This window comes from Tursiops truncatus, chromosome 20 (genome assembly GCF_011762595.2).
Source record: "Tursiops truncatus isolate mTurTru1 chromosome 20, mTurTru1.mat.Y, whole genome shotgun sequence".
Taxonomy (NCBI): Eukaryota; Metazoa; Chordata; class Mammalia; order Artiodactyla; family Delphinidae; genus Tursiops; species Tursiops truncatus.
This window is the reverse complement of record NC_047053.1, coordinates 1,297,825-1,311,967: the sequence shown is the minus strand read 5'-3', so window position 1 is coordinate 1,311,967 and position 14,143 is coordinate 1,297,825. Positions and strand designations below refer to the sequence as shown.

The following is a 14,143-nucleotide window of genomic DNA, read 5'->3' as shown; positions in this document are numbered from 1 at the left end:
AGTGACTTAAGCTGAAGGAAATTAGTTTTTACCATGATGGAGTCTTTTATATTAAACATGTATATAGACAAATAGAAAGTCTATTGAGTTTTAGGGTCCCAAATTTATGGAAAGATGCTATCACATGACTCAATTATTTTCATGACCACTGGGAATAAATGATAAACTTACAAGAAAGGTGGAGCTGAAGAGCTCAGTGTTTTACTGTTTGCTGCTTAAAGTCAATTACGACAACCTCCTTTTAGTCTCTGACAACAAAATTCCTCCTGGATTAACACACAGAAAAATGGCAAAGCCATTAGCAAGGACAAGGACTGACTGATCCTTAAACAATGAATAAAAAACCCGTCCATGCCCAGCTTTCCTTGTAATGCCTGTACCATGAAACCTCCCCCTGGCCTTGCAGCTGCCCCAGGTCCTGTCTAAGCCTGACCTTGTCATCTGCATTTTTCCTCAACTGGAACACAAGGTTGACCAGGTAACAATAACCTTGAAGGAAAGTGACTCAGCCATGCAACTGACCAGCAGCAGGGCACAGACAGAAAGAGCCTGGCCTGGGCTTCCCTGGTGGCGCAGTGGTTGAGAGTCCGCCTGCTGATGCAGGGGACATGGGTTCGTGCCCCGGTCCGGGAGGATCCCACATGCCATGGAGTGGCTGGGCCCGTGAGCCATGGCCGCTGAGCCTGCGCGTCCGGAGCCTGTGCTCCACAACGGGAGAGGCCACAACAGTGAGAGGCCCACGTACCCCAAAAAAAAAAAAAAAAAAGAAAGAAAGAGCCTGTCCTACAGGTCATCAGAACCCTCCATGATCTCCTCCTCCTCTGGGCACTCTCTGGGCTGAGTGTCCTTATGGAGAAAGGCAGGCACGGGTTAGATGCAAGAGCAACAATCCACTAGGCCTTCGGGGACGGAGGCGCCTTCCCAGCAAGCCCACTGCATTTCCCCAGTCATATGTTTACGTGGGTGGCTCTGGGAAGGCTGGTGGTCAGGAGCAAAAGGCTGAAGCCAATTATCTTATTTGTTATTCTTAACTTTTTTTTTTTTTTTTTTGCGGTACGCGGGCCTCTCACTATTGTGGCCTCTTCCGTTGAGGAGCACAGGCTCCGGACGCGCAGGCTCAGCGGCCATGGCTCACGGGGCCCAGCCGCTCCACGGCATGTGGGATCCTCCCGGACCGGGGCACGAACCCGTGTCCCCTGCATCGGCAGGCGGACTCCCAACCACTGCGCCACCAGGGAAGCCCCTATTCTTAACTTTTAATTACACAATAAACAAATACATTCTCCTTGTAAAAAAAACTGAAACATGAGAGTTTAGGCTAATGTCACTAGCTCCGATCCCAGGCTCCTTCCCACCCACGTCCTTGGACCTGACAGTTCTTATTATTAGTTTGAAAGAGATACCATCAGGCTGTTACACGTTCACACGTGATCCCCATAAAAAATACATATAAAAAATCATTTCTAACATAAAAGGGATCATCGTACAAATCTACTCATAATCTGCTTTTTTAAAAAGCAATATATTTTAAGATCCCAGGTAGAAAGTACAGACCCATCATGTCCTTTTTAACTGCTGCCAGTGTTCCCTGGTGCAGGCACGCCACACTCAGCAGGTCACCAACCCAAAGAGGCCTCCTTATGCATGTGTGTGTCTCTCTCTGCAGTAACCGCCAGTGGGGGCCAGTGGGTCACTCACGGTCCCCCACGCAGGCTAGGAGAGCACATTTCCTCCTCAGAGGCATCGCTCAATGGCAAACACAGGCCACCCCAATGCACTTGACCTAAAGCCTATGAATTACAAACAGAAATGTATGAACAGCTGGCCAAAGCCCTAAGGAGACCAAGAAGGACCACTGGTGTGTACCGTGGAAAGTGGCTTTGGGGCAGGGATCGGCAAAGTACAGCCCACGGGCCAAAACAGGTTATTTCTGTAAATAAAACTGTATTGGAACACAGCCATGCTCACTGGAACACAGCCACGCTCACTGTCAACAAGCTGTCTGTGGATGCAGTGGTAGAGTTAAGTATGGGCTGCAAAGACTAAAATATTACCTGGCCCTCTACAGAAAAAGTGTGCCGAGCCAGCTTTACAGCATAGCGTGGGGCAGGGTGACTGGTGCAAAGCAAAGAAATAATGTTTAACCATCAACATTCAGAATCGGAGGAGATCCTAGGTGTCTTCTAACACCACCTCTCAACTCTTCTATGCCTGTGTTTAGGAACAGAGTCTGGAAAAGGAAACCACAACAAAAATAAAACTCATTCTCCTGTACTTATGAATACAGGCTTTGGAGTCAAACCCAGGTTTGCATCTCAGCTCCTACTTCCCCGTAACTCACTGTGAGGCCTCGCATAAATTAGTCACTCTCAGCTTCCGCCCCCTCATCCATGCAACTGCGAATACTGACCTTGCAGGGTCACTGTAAGATTAATTCCTGTACGGCACTTAACACAGTGCCCCACACACAGGATACACATGGTAAATGGAAGCTCTGATGAGTCAACTTGTTAATATTTTGGTTATCTACCGAACGAGTACATAATATGCATGGGATGGCCACTTTTCTACATCCCCTAACCTTCAAATTAAGAAGCTTCTTAAAGGACAACAGTGTTCTTGAGAGGACGTTCTTGAGAGGACGTTCTTGAGAGAACACTGAGAATCAAACTATCTGAGGGGAAGGAAGAGATCTTGGAAGTAACTCAGTCCATCTCTAGGACTCCTACCAAGGAGCCACTCCAGATACCTGAACAGCCCCGGGCCTGATGCCCACATCCTGAGGGTCCAGCCTTAGAACACGCAGACTTCTCTCCCAGCAGCCTCCCCATCCTGAGCCTTGTCCTTTCTTTGAAGATTTACGGGAAACCCCAAATTCCTTCTCCCCAGGGCAGTCCTCGACCTATCTCAAGATGGCTCTCTTGCCTCTGTGTATTCTCTTTTCCTGGAACCTTTCATTAATGGTCATGGTTTAAATGTCCTTCATCACTGACTATGGTCTCTAGGGTTTCAGTCTCCAGATACCAGGTTTCAATAATGGAAACCTAACCTAAGACCTCAAAATGGCACAGGCTGGGAGTCCCTTTGGAAACAGTCATCAGTATAGTCATGTTCTGTGACTACCCATCTCACAAGTCGGTCAAACAATAAAACTAGTTGCTAGTTTTAGTTCTCCTTTTCCTATTGGAAATTCAAGTTGTGCTCTTTACCAAGCTTTAAGAAAAGCGTTTTAAAGATTCTCCTCGTAAACAAGATAGTCACCAGCATGGGGCTGGCAGAAGGCTCATTACTACAAGGCTATAGTGTGAAATGGAGAGTAAAGAGAACATTCCCATTTTCCCCCCATAAACTACAGTTGCCTTTACCTTTATCCTAAATTCACTCTAGAATGTGTGAGAATTATATACAACACATGAAACCACAGCCTTTTCAGAGAATCTCAGAACCTTACGAAAAGTCTCATGAAGGAAACCACTCTGAAAGACCACTCGCTTTGCAAGTGCTGGCAGTCGTTTCAAAACGACTCATGCACATCTCAGATGAGTAAGGCTGGCAGCAAAGTGGGTTGCTTTCCATCTAGCGCGTGTGCTGACCGCTGGAGTCACAGCGTGAAGACCTGACCTGCCTCCCCTGGTTACCAGCTACGAGTCCTTGGCCTTCCCCTTCCCGACAGCAGAGATACATGCTCGGTTAAAAACAGCTTCCCTAAAAAAAAAAAAACAGCTTCCCTCACCAGAATTTAAGGTCCAGGACAGCAGAGATTTTTTCCACTATTATTTTCTCTGCTGTACACCCAGGGCCTAGCATAGTACCTGGCAGAGGGAGAGGCTTAACAAATGTTCGTCAAATAACAAATGTTTGTGGAATAAAGCCTGACCTCACTGAGTTGCAATGATTAACACATGGAGTTGAAAGAAGTCTGCAAACTAAAAGGTGTCAGAGAGTATAAAGAATTATTATTTTTATTAGTGATGTACCTCACTCAAAGAAAATTTGCTTTTTGGGAGTCAGTACTGAAGAGAATTAGAAGGGTGAAGCCTAGATGTAATTAATCCTCCAGGCCTCTATGACCCCAGGCACCTGGCTATCTCTTCATCAGACTGTTTTCTTTCGGCTAAATACCATTTTCTGAGCGCTCTGAATTCTTATGACAACTCAATAAAACAGGTACTACAAGTCCCCTTTGAGACACGGGATAAGTGACGCTTGAAGATGAAGACACCTCCTCAAGGCTGCCCACCTGGAAGCAGCAGTCTCCCAACACCACGGAGAGTGACCTGACACCCCGCATTTCAGGGGGCAAGCCCGACAAACACCCAGATTTAGAAAAATGTGCGTAGTAAACACGCCTTGTTTGGAAAACAATTTATATCACGTGTCAAAGAAAGAACACATAACTCTGATTCAGTATTTCCCCTTTGGAGAATTTATCTTACGGAAAGGAAAAGCTCAATGATGGTCACTGCATGGTTTTTCTAAGAGGAGGAACACTGAACATATGCAAAAGTTACATAATGGGGTAATTAAGTAAAACTCTGAATATACATTTAATACAATAAAAACGGTAAATATCCGGGACTGTACGAAAGTGCTTACGTTGAGTAAGAGCAGAACTGCATCTCCTCCAACCCAAGCTGGGTAATAACGGTACAGACGAGGTCGGGATAGGAATACGGACAAGAAGGGTAGGACTTCGTGGGGTTCAATAATGTGGGTGAATCACTTACATTTGTGCATGGAACAGTTTTAAACATTATAAATCACATTTTCTCACACCCCAAATCCCCATCCCGAATTTCCCATTCCTTGCAAAAGCTAAACACCCAAACCGCGTCAATATTAATAAAAGGTGGTAAAAGTCGGTATCATCACTGTGCAGTACTGCTGGAAACCATTTAAAAGCAGAAAAAAGCCTTAGAGCTACATCCCTGTCCTCACTCAAGCTCCGCGGGGCAACAGAAAGGCCCGCGCCGCAAGGCCAGCCCAGCACCGCCAGGGATGTCAGTCTGCGCGTGAGGCTGGGCTTCCGCCCGCAGCTGCAGGTCCCGTAACGGCCGGACGGGCCGCGCGCCAAGCCCGCGGACGCCTACGAACCGGACCAGACTGAGGGCTGCGCGCGGCCGGGTCCCCGCCGAGCCCCCCGCCCCTGCACCTGTGCCCCGCAGGGCCGGCCCGCCGGCCGCGCCACCACCGTCGCCGGCTCCCGCCCGCCTACCTGGCCCCGACCCCAGCCCCGGCCCCGCCGCAGCCTCCGCTGCCGAATGAGGAAAGCGCCGGAGCACCGGCGGCCTCTCCAAGAGCAAAATGGCGACTCAAACCCGAGAACTGCGTCCGCAGCGACTGCGACGCCTGTGGGCGGGGCCGCTCAAGGGGGCGGGGCCGATAGAGGGGGCGGGGCACGTGGGGCGGGGCCTCGGGAGGGACCATCTGTGTGAGGGGCGGGGCAGGGAAGGCGCCCACAGAGGGGAGGCGCGGGGCCTTCTACTCTAGCTGGAATACACCACGCCGGATGAGGGGCGGGGCCATGGGCGGGGCGAGGCCACGAGTAGGGCGGGGCTTACTGGAGGGGTGGGGCCAGGCTGGGCGAGGGGCGGGGAGAGGGGCGGGGAGGGTGGGGCTGAGCCTCGAGAACCCGAGGGCGGACTTTTTTTTTAAAAACAAATTTATTTATTTATTTTTGGATGCGTTGGGTCTTCGTTGCTGCGCGCGGACTTTCTCTAGTTGCGGTGAGTGGGGGCTACTCTTCCTTGTGGTGCGCGGGCTTCTCATTGCGGTGGCTTGTCTGTTGCGGAGCACGGGCTTTAGGCATGCTGGCTCAGTAGTTGTGGCTCTCCGGCTCTAGAGCGTAGGCTCAGTGGTTGTGGCGCACGGGCTTAGTTGCTCCGCGGCATGTGGGATCTTCCCAGACCAGGGCTTGAACCCGTGTCCCCTGCATTGGCAGGCGGATTCTTAACCACTGTGCCACCGGGGAAGCCCGCGACTGCGGACTTTGATGTCTGGAATTACAAATGTCTGGGTTCAAGTCTTTACTGGCCTGTAACTTTGGGCAATGTCGCTTCACCTCCCTGAGCCTCAATTTCCTCAGCTGAAAAATGGAGATGATAGTAGCACCCATCTCAGGGGTTGCTGTGAGGATTCAGTAAAATAACACCTGCGGAGCTTCCAAAACAGTTTCTGGTGCATAGTAAACCCTCAGTTGTTATTATTACTATTATTTGTTTGTTGCTCTTTCTTCTTTTATCACAAAGTAAGGAATTGGTGCTTGCCTGAGTTCCTTATATTTAAGTATGTTTAATACATATATAAAACATAATAATAGAAACACGTATGGAGCACTTACCATGTGTCAGGCCAAGTGCTTAACATATATTAACTGTAACTTATTTAATCCTCACAGAACTATGAGGTAGGTGTTATTATTATCTCCATTTTAATAGTTGTGGGAACTGACACCCTGACGTTAAATATCAATAACTTGCCTAAGGACAAACATGGACAAGAACTTCAACCCAGGCAGTCTGGCATCACGGTCTGCACTAAGCTAGACCCTATACCACATCGCAGCTCCAGTTCTGCTTTGGATTTTTCACTAGAGTGAGTCTTGAAATCGTTCGTGAGAGGTGGCACGGCCAGCTAGAAGCGGCCGGACTCAAATGGAGTCATTTAAGACATTTCCTTTGCCTGACAGCTTCACGGGATCATACCTCTGTGAAGAACAAGCCCCGTGAGCCCACAGACAGATTCAGGTACAAAACTGAATGCCCTTACTTCGGTAAGTGGACTTTGGTTTCACCCACTGCTTTTGCGCAGACCCAACCCTGACGCACCCGACCTCCTGGCTTCAACCTGCGTTGGCTCCACCCAGCACTCCAGGTTGCACGTGACTGGACCTGACCAATCAGGGCCACTCATCCCTCTCAGCTCGCTGATTCGCTCCAAGGACAGGCCGTTGAGCCAATGGGAGCCCAGAAGACGCAATCTCGCGCCGCAGTGGGCTACGGAGCCCGTAAATTCCTTCCCTTCAACCTCTGAAGCCAGGGGTCTGCGTGTTGTCCCCTTGCTTACTTGTCGTTGTTCTTTCCCACCAGCCTGTTCCTCCATCCCTGAACTGTAGGGCACGTACACATGCTGTTCCTGCCTCCGGGAATGCTTTTCCTCCTGCTGCCCTCGCCCCTCATTAACTCCTACTTAAACGTCTAAGCACAATTGTCATTTTTAAGCCTTCTCTAAACCACTCCCCTTCTCAAAAAAAAAAAGTACTTTTCTTTCGTTAGGCTTATCATGATCACTAATTATGTGTTTATGTGGATGGTCATTTTATAAATATCCCCACCCCCGCCCCTATAGACTATAAGCCCCTACGGGCAGGTTCTTTGTCTCTTTTGCTGATCCCTGTTTGCAGGTACCCAGCACAGTACCTGGCACAAGTGTGGTACTCAAGAAATGTCGGTACCATGGGTGATCTCAGAATTACCCCCCACCATGGAAAGGAGGAGGGCAGTAGCACAGAATTGTATAGTATTTTCACCACACAGGGACAATATTCCTAATAATTTAAAAATCGTCTCTGCTGAGCCAGTATGAGCTAGCTCCCACATACCATGCTCCCAGCATTTGGCAATGAAATTGTTAGTTTCTCAATCAATCAGTTTCTCCTCATTGGAGGCACTTAGCTTACAGTTTCCCTTGCTCTATTACACCAGATGCCACTTCTCCATCCACTTTCAATTCTCCAAAGACTCTTTTGAAATCCTCCATAGGCTGATGTCTCATCTCCCTTCCTCTTTATCCTTGGGGTTTAGGCCATGGGAGTGAGCCATGGTGGACATCCAGCCTAGATGACCCACTGGTGGCTGCAGCCCCAGTCACTACCTGACTGCAACTCTGTGAGAGACCCCAAATGAGAGCCACCCAGCTGAGCCCAATCAAACCACAGAAGATTGAGAGATAATAATAAATATTTGTATTAAGGTGCTGAGTTTGGAGATATCTTGATACACATCTATGGGTAATGAGCAAGAAAGGAACAAAACCAGAATCTAAAGACTGGGGTCAGTTTCACTCTAATGCGGTTGTGGTTAGCCTATTGCTAAGCTTGATAATCGCCTGCCCACTTGGAGGTTTACAGGGTCTGCATATTATTGAAGTGCTCAGTTTGCCTGTACCACCTCATTGAACATATTCAAGGGCCAAACTGCTGCACATAGAATATGAATCAAGACACCTGATCCTAAGACATTTCCCTTCAACCTTTTTTTAAAGGAAGGAAAAGCATCTTTACTACAGTTTTTTTTTTTTTTTTTTCCCCTGCGGTACGCGGGCCTCTTACCGTTGTGGCCTCTCCGGTTGCGGAGCACAGGCTCTGGACGCGCAGGCTCAGCGGCCATGGCTCACGGGCCCAGCCGCTCCACGGCATGTGGGATCTTTCCGGACCAGGGCACGAACCCGTGTCCCCTGCATCGGCAGGCGGACTCTTAACCACTGCGCCAGCAGGGAAGCCCCTCCACTTAACAGTTTATTGTGGACACGGTTCATGTTAATGAATTAGGTCAATGTCATCATCGCACGTACAATGGAGTAAAGAGCAGAGACTTAGGAACCAGACGGCCTGTATCCAAATTCCTTTTCCTCTACTCACTGGGTGTGTGACCTCCTTTACCCCTCTGCACTGGCTTCCTCACCTATAAGATGGGAACGACCACAGCTTCCACCTTACAGGGTTGTGGTGACATCCAAATGAGCTGTCACCTGGCACACAGGTGCTAACCTCTCACTACAGCCACACTTAACCGTGAGCTGTTGTGATATGGAGGTACCATGACATTTTTAACCCATCTCCAATTCTGGGCACTTTTGACTAATAGACACACCTGTCTTTGCACCTTTGCTCAAGTATTTTCTCTCAAAGACAAATACCATATGACATCACTTATATGTGGAATCTAAAATATGGCACAAATGAACGTATCTATGAAATAGACTCAGACATAGAGAACAAACTTGTGGTTGCCAAAGGGGAGAGGGGGTGGGGGAGGGATGGACTGGGAGGTTGGGATTAGCAAAGGCAAACTATCATATATAGGATGGATAAACAACAAGGTCCTACTGTATAGCACAGGGAACTGTATTCAATATCCTGGGATAAACCATAATGGAAAAGAATACGAAAAAGAATGTGTATATATATATATATATATATATATATATATATATATATATAACTGAATCACTTTGCTGTACGACAGAAATTAACACAATATTGTAAATCAACTATACTTTGGTAAAAATATGCATTAAAAAATTTTTTTTTAATTATTTTCTCTCACTAAATTTCTAGAAGTGAACTTGCTTGGTCAAAGGATATGCCCTTTTACAATTTTGTTCCCCAGAAATTTTGTACCAATTTACATTCTTGCCAGAAGGTGAAGAGTGTGCCCTTTTCCCCTCATCCCCACCGACACCAGGCACTAACCATTCTTTCACTTGGCCGAGTGGATGGTCAATGTTTCCTGGGCATTTACAATTGTTTCTCCACGTCCAGCTGCCTGTAGCTGCCCTGGCCACCTTGCTAGGTGAACTTCATCTCCATTCACTCACTCAGCAAATATTGAGAACTTAGTGCATGCCTGGCCCAGTTAGAGCCGGGCTACAGCAGAGACAGCAGGGCACACCCCTCGGGAGGCGAGCCACCACGTGGTTACAGCAAAGCCTCTGCTTCAGTGCCCAAGAAGCTGTGCCGTAGAGGGGAGATCTCTGTACATAAACATAGAATGTACATTTTGTAAATATATGAATGATATTACTATTATCACTATATATGACTCATTATCATTCTACAGATCATGATAATATTGCATATGATCATGATCATTTTCAGCCACAGGACCTTAGAAATCACTTCTCCTCTCCAGCCTTCCATTTTCTCATCTGTAAACAGGCACAGTTGAGAGGATGGGGTGGGAGAGTGTGTGTTCAGAGCCTGGCAGCGAGGCTGTAGCAGCCTCCTCCCGCTGGCCATGCCCAGCCCGGGCCTGGGCCCCGAGCTTCTTGCTGGCCTCCCACTCTCTGCAGCTGTTCCCCTCAGCACGTGGCTGGCACTGAGCTGAGCCACAGCAGCACCCTAGCTGCCAGGACCGTTTTAAAAAATGACTCCCATGATGGAAAGTGCAGCGTTGAGGGCTGATGATCCGCCAGGAGCCACCTCCCAACTCAACTCCACTGGGTCCCTCCCAGCCTGGAGTCACAACAAACACTCCCCAAACCCTATTTCTCAGGCTCAGCCCTCCAGGTCCCTCCCTCTAGGTCCAGGGAGAGGCATCCTGAGCTGCATATTAGGGCCTCCTGACCCCCTCCCTCACCTGCCCTGCCACTGCACCAGCTGGAGGCCCCCTTTGCCACCATCCTGCTGGCAACTTCTCCTCCCCCTTCTCTAGAAGCCCCTCCAAAGGAAACGGAGGGAGGGGGGCCCACCTGGTGGTGCTACACCTGCCTTGGTGCCCTCACTTCCTGGTGCCTCCCTCCCAGGAGTGAAGCTGGCCACCTCCTTCACTTCTTCCTGGGCTCTTGCCACTCATTCATGTTCTGTATTTGGTGGAGGTGGAAGCAAACAGAAAGAAGTTTTTCCCCATTCGCATCCCCTCGTAAGTGTTTATATTAGTCAGGACTCTTGCAATGAAACACGATTCACACCAGCTACAAATAAAGGAGCAGGGACTGATCGGTTTATGTAACTCAAGGGCCCAGGGTGAAGGTTCAGGTATGGCTGGATCCTGGGCTCCACGACCCCAGAGTTTTGTCTTTCTCTATCTTGAAGCTCTGTCTGCTCTCTTCACTTCCATGGCTTTATTCTGAGACAAGCGCCACCCATGTGATGGCAACAGGGCTGCCCTCACTTGCAGGCTCATCTAGAACTGGCCTCAGTGGGGGAGAAGTCCGGGCTGGTCCAGGGTCCTTATCAATCTATGATGAGGGACTCCAATGTCACACATACACACAGACATCACACACGCTCAAAGGTCCCCCACATGGATGGCACACCCAATCATAAGTCACACACTCACAAAGATGTGACTCAGTATTCACATGGATGTCTCACACACCCTGGAATCTTTCCCATTTAGATAGTGTATTACAGTTGTATAAATGCCCACCCAGGGAGGGCTAACTCATTTACATTTCATTTATGTGCCACTTTTTCACATACCTCTTACATAAAGCAGGCTGCAATAAGTCTGATGTGTGTCAGAATGAAATAAAATAGTGCAGAGTCTTTGTAAGGATTAAATACATTCAATTAAAAAACAAACAAAACCCTGCCTGTCATCAAAAGGCACAGACTGAGAGGAAGTATTCACAATACGTATATGTGACAAAGGACTTACATCTGGACTATATAAGCACCCTTTAAAATCAATACTAAGGTTCACTTCACACCTGCTAGGTTGGCCTTAATGAAAGTACTTTAAAAAAACCAGAAAGGACTTCCCTGGTGGTGCAGTGGTTAAGAATCCATCTGCCAATGCAGGGGACACGGGTTTGATCCCTGGTCCGGGAAGATCCCACATGCCGCGGAGCAACTAAGCCCGTGTGCCACAACTACTGAGCTTGCGCTCTAGAGCCCGCGAGCCACAACTACTGAGCCCATGAGCCACAACAAATGAAGCCGCGAGTCTAGAGCCCGTGCTCTTCAACAAGAGATGCCACCACAATGAGAAGCCCGTGCACCACAATGAAGAGTAGCCTCTGCTTGCCGCAACTACAGAAAAGCCCGTGCACAACAATGAAGACTCAACACAGCCAAAGATAAATAAATAAATAAATTTATTAAAAAAAGATAACAAGTATTGGTGAGGTTGTGGAGAAATTGGAACCCTCCTACATTGCTGGTGGCGATGTAAAATGATGCAGCCATTCAGAAACAGCTTGGCAGTTCCTCAAAAAGTCAAATATAGAGCTGCCATGTGACTCATCGGTTGTGCTCCTGGGCATCTATCCAAAAGGACTGAAAACAGATGCTCAAACAAATACTTGTATACACACGTGAAAAGCCGTATTATTCATAATAACCAAAGGGGGAGAAAACCCAAATGTCCATCAACAGATGAAAGGATAAACACGTGTGGTGTCTACACACGAGGGAATATTATTTTTTAATACATTTAATTCTTTATATTTTCTTTTATTTTCGGCTGTGTTGGGTCTTCGTTGCTATGCGCGGGCTTTCTCTAGTTGCGGTGAGTGGGGGCTACTCTTCGTTGCGGTGCGCGGGCTTCTCATTGTCGTGGCTTCTCTTGTTGCAGAGCACGGGCTCTAGGCGCGTGTGCTTCAGTAGTTCTGGCATGTGGGCTCAGTAGTTGTGGCTCGCGGGCTCTAGAGTGCAGGCTCAGGAGTTGTGGTACACGGGCTTAGTTGCTCCATGGCGTGTGGGATCTTCCTGGACCAGGGCTTGAACCCATGTCCCCTGCATTGGCAGGCGGACTCTTAACCACTGTGCCACCAGGGAAGCCCCCGCACAAGGGAATATTATTCATCCAATAAAAGGAAGAGGCTATGACACAAGGCACAGCATGGATGAACCTCAGAAACCTGAAGCTCAGTGAGAGAAGCCAGACACAAAAGGCCACATACTGTATGACATTGACATGAAACGTCCAGGATAGGTAAATCCACAGAGACAGAGGCAGATTGGTGGTTGCCAGGAGCTGGGAGGAGGGCAAAAGGGGAGTGATTGCTTAATGGCCATGGATGTTCATTTTGGGGAGATGAAAATATCTTGAAACTAGACAGAGGTGCTGGTTGCACAATACTGTGAAAGTACTAAATGCCACTGAATTGTACACTTTAAAATGGGCCATGATGGAATACACGTTATTCAAATTTCACCTCAAGAAAATCAACAGTAAGAAAGCAAGGGGCTTCCCTGGTGGCGCAGTGGTTGAGGTCCGCCTGCCGATGCAGGGGACACACGTTCGTGCCCCGGTCCGGGAAGATCCCACGTGCCGCGGAGCGGCTGGGCCCGTGAGCCATGGCCGCTGAGCCTGCGCGTCTGGAGCCTGTGCTCCGCAACGGGAGAGGCCACAACAGTGAAAGCAAATAATCCAGTTTTCAAAATAGGCAGATGACTTGGACAGATGCTTAAATAAAGAAGATATACGAATGGTAAAAAACCCCACAAAAAACAACGCATGAAAAAATGTTCAATATCATTAGTCTTCAGAGAAATGTGAATTAAAGCCACAATGCTATATCACTAAACGCTCACGAAGATGGCTAGAATTCAGTTTAACAATAGCAAATCCTGGTGCGGGTACAGAGGACCTAGGACTCTCACTTTGCCAACCACTCTGGAAAACACTTTGGTGGATTCTTACAAAGTTTAACATAGAACTCCATAAGACCCAGCCATCCCATTTCCAGGTATTCACCCAAGAGAAATGAAAATGAATGTCCATCCAAAAGCCTCGCACATGAATACTCATAGCAGCTTTGTACAGTCTCCCCAAACTGGAAGCAACCCACACATCCCTCAGCTGGGGAATGGATAAACTGGAATCCTGCTCCTGGATGAGTCTCAAAAACTTTGTGTGAGTGAAAGAAGGCAAGACAAGAAACTGCAGACTGTGTGATTCCTTTCGTAGGGAATTCCCAGGAAACTAATCTAAGGGGACCCGAGGCAGGTGAGGGAGGCCTGCAAAGGGACAAGAAGGAACTTTTCACAAAGACGGAAAAGTTCTATTGTGTCCCGTAGCGCGACAGTGGTCCGTGCAACGATTACATTGTGCTTTATGTAGATTACACCTCCGTAAAGTTTGTTGGTAGCAACCGGCCTGGCCCTGAGGGCAGATCCTGCATCCTGCGTGCCAGTCCCTGTGCGCTTGTGCGCACTCATTTCCTGCCTCTTTCCCTCCAAGCACCACTCCCCCCGCCCGTCCGTCACCACCCCCCTCCGCCCCCGACCGTGTTCAGGCCTCCGTGTCTTCACCTCTGCTGTTTTGTTCATGCTCTCCCCCTCCCAGCTCTGCTTGCTGAATCCTGACCCCACTGACACCCAGCTCTGCGAAGCTTCCTCATCCCACCCGCTTCCCTGACATGTGACTTTCGCTTCTCTTTGGGCACTTAGAGGCATAACCCGCCAGCCAGGCCA

The 14,143-nt window shown here is 48.6% G+C and overlaps 1 protein-coding gene and 1 long non-coding RNA gene across 9 annotated transcripts in view; one reads left to right on the top strand and one right to left on the bottom strand.

The window, feature by feature from the left end:
• Positions 1-5,338, bottom strand: part of PRPSAP2 (phosphoribosyl pyrophosphate synthetase associated protein 2) — a 39,114-nt gene extending 33,776 nt beyond the window's left edge. For 2 of the 8 annotated variants that reach the window (XR_002173982.3, XM_019923368.3), the window contains exons 1-2: positions 4,597-5,161; positions 172-266 (exon numbers count right to left, since the gene is read on the bottom strand). The gene's annotated coding sequence lies outside the window, so the exon portion shown is untranslated. Of the gene's footprint in view, positions 1-171; positions 267-1,554; positions 1,976-2,054; positions 3,287-4,596; positions 5,162-5,215 lie in introns of those variants that run through there. The other 6 variants (XM_033847043.2, XM_019923362.3, XM_019923364.3 and 3 more) reach the window with 6 other exon arrangements.
• A 273-nt stretch (positions 5,339-5,611) lies between these two features.
• Positions 5,612-9,011, top strand: LOC141277334 (uncharacterized). The gene is made up of 3 exons (XR_012328528.1): positions 5,612-5,726; positions 6,689-6,772; positions 7,803-9,011. It is a non-coding gene; the product is annotated as an uncharacterized lncRNA (long non-coding RNA).
• Positions 9,012-14,143: the final 5,132 nt, after the last annotated feature.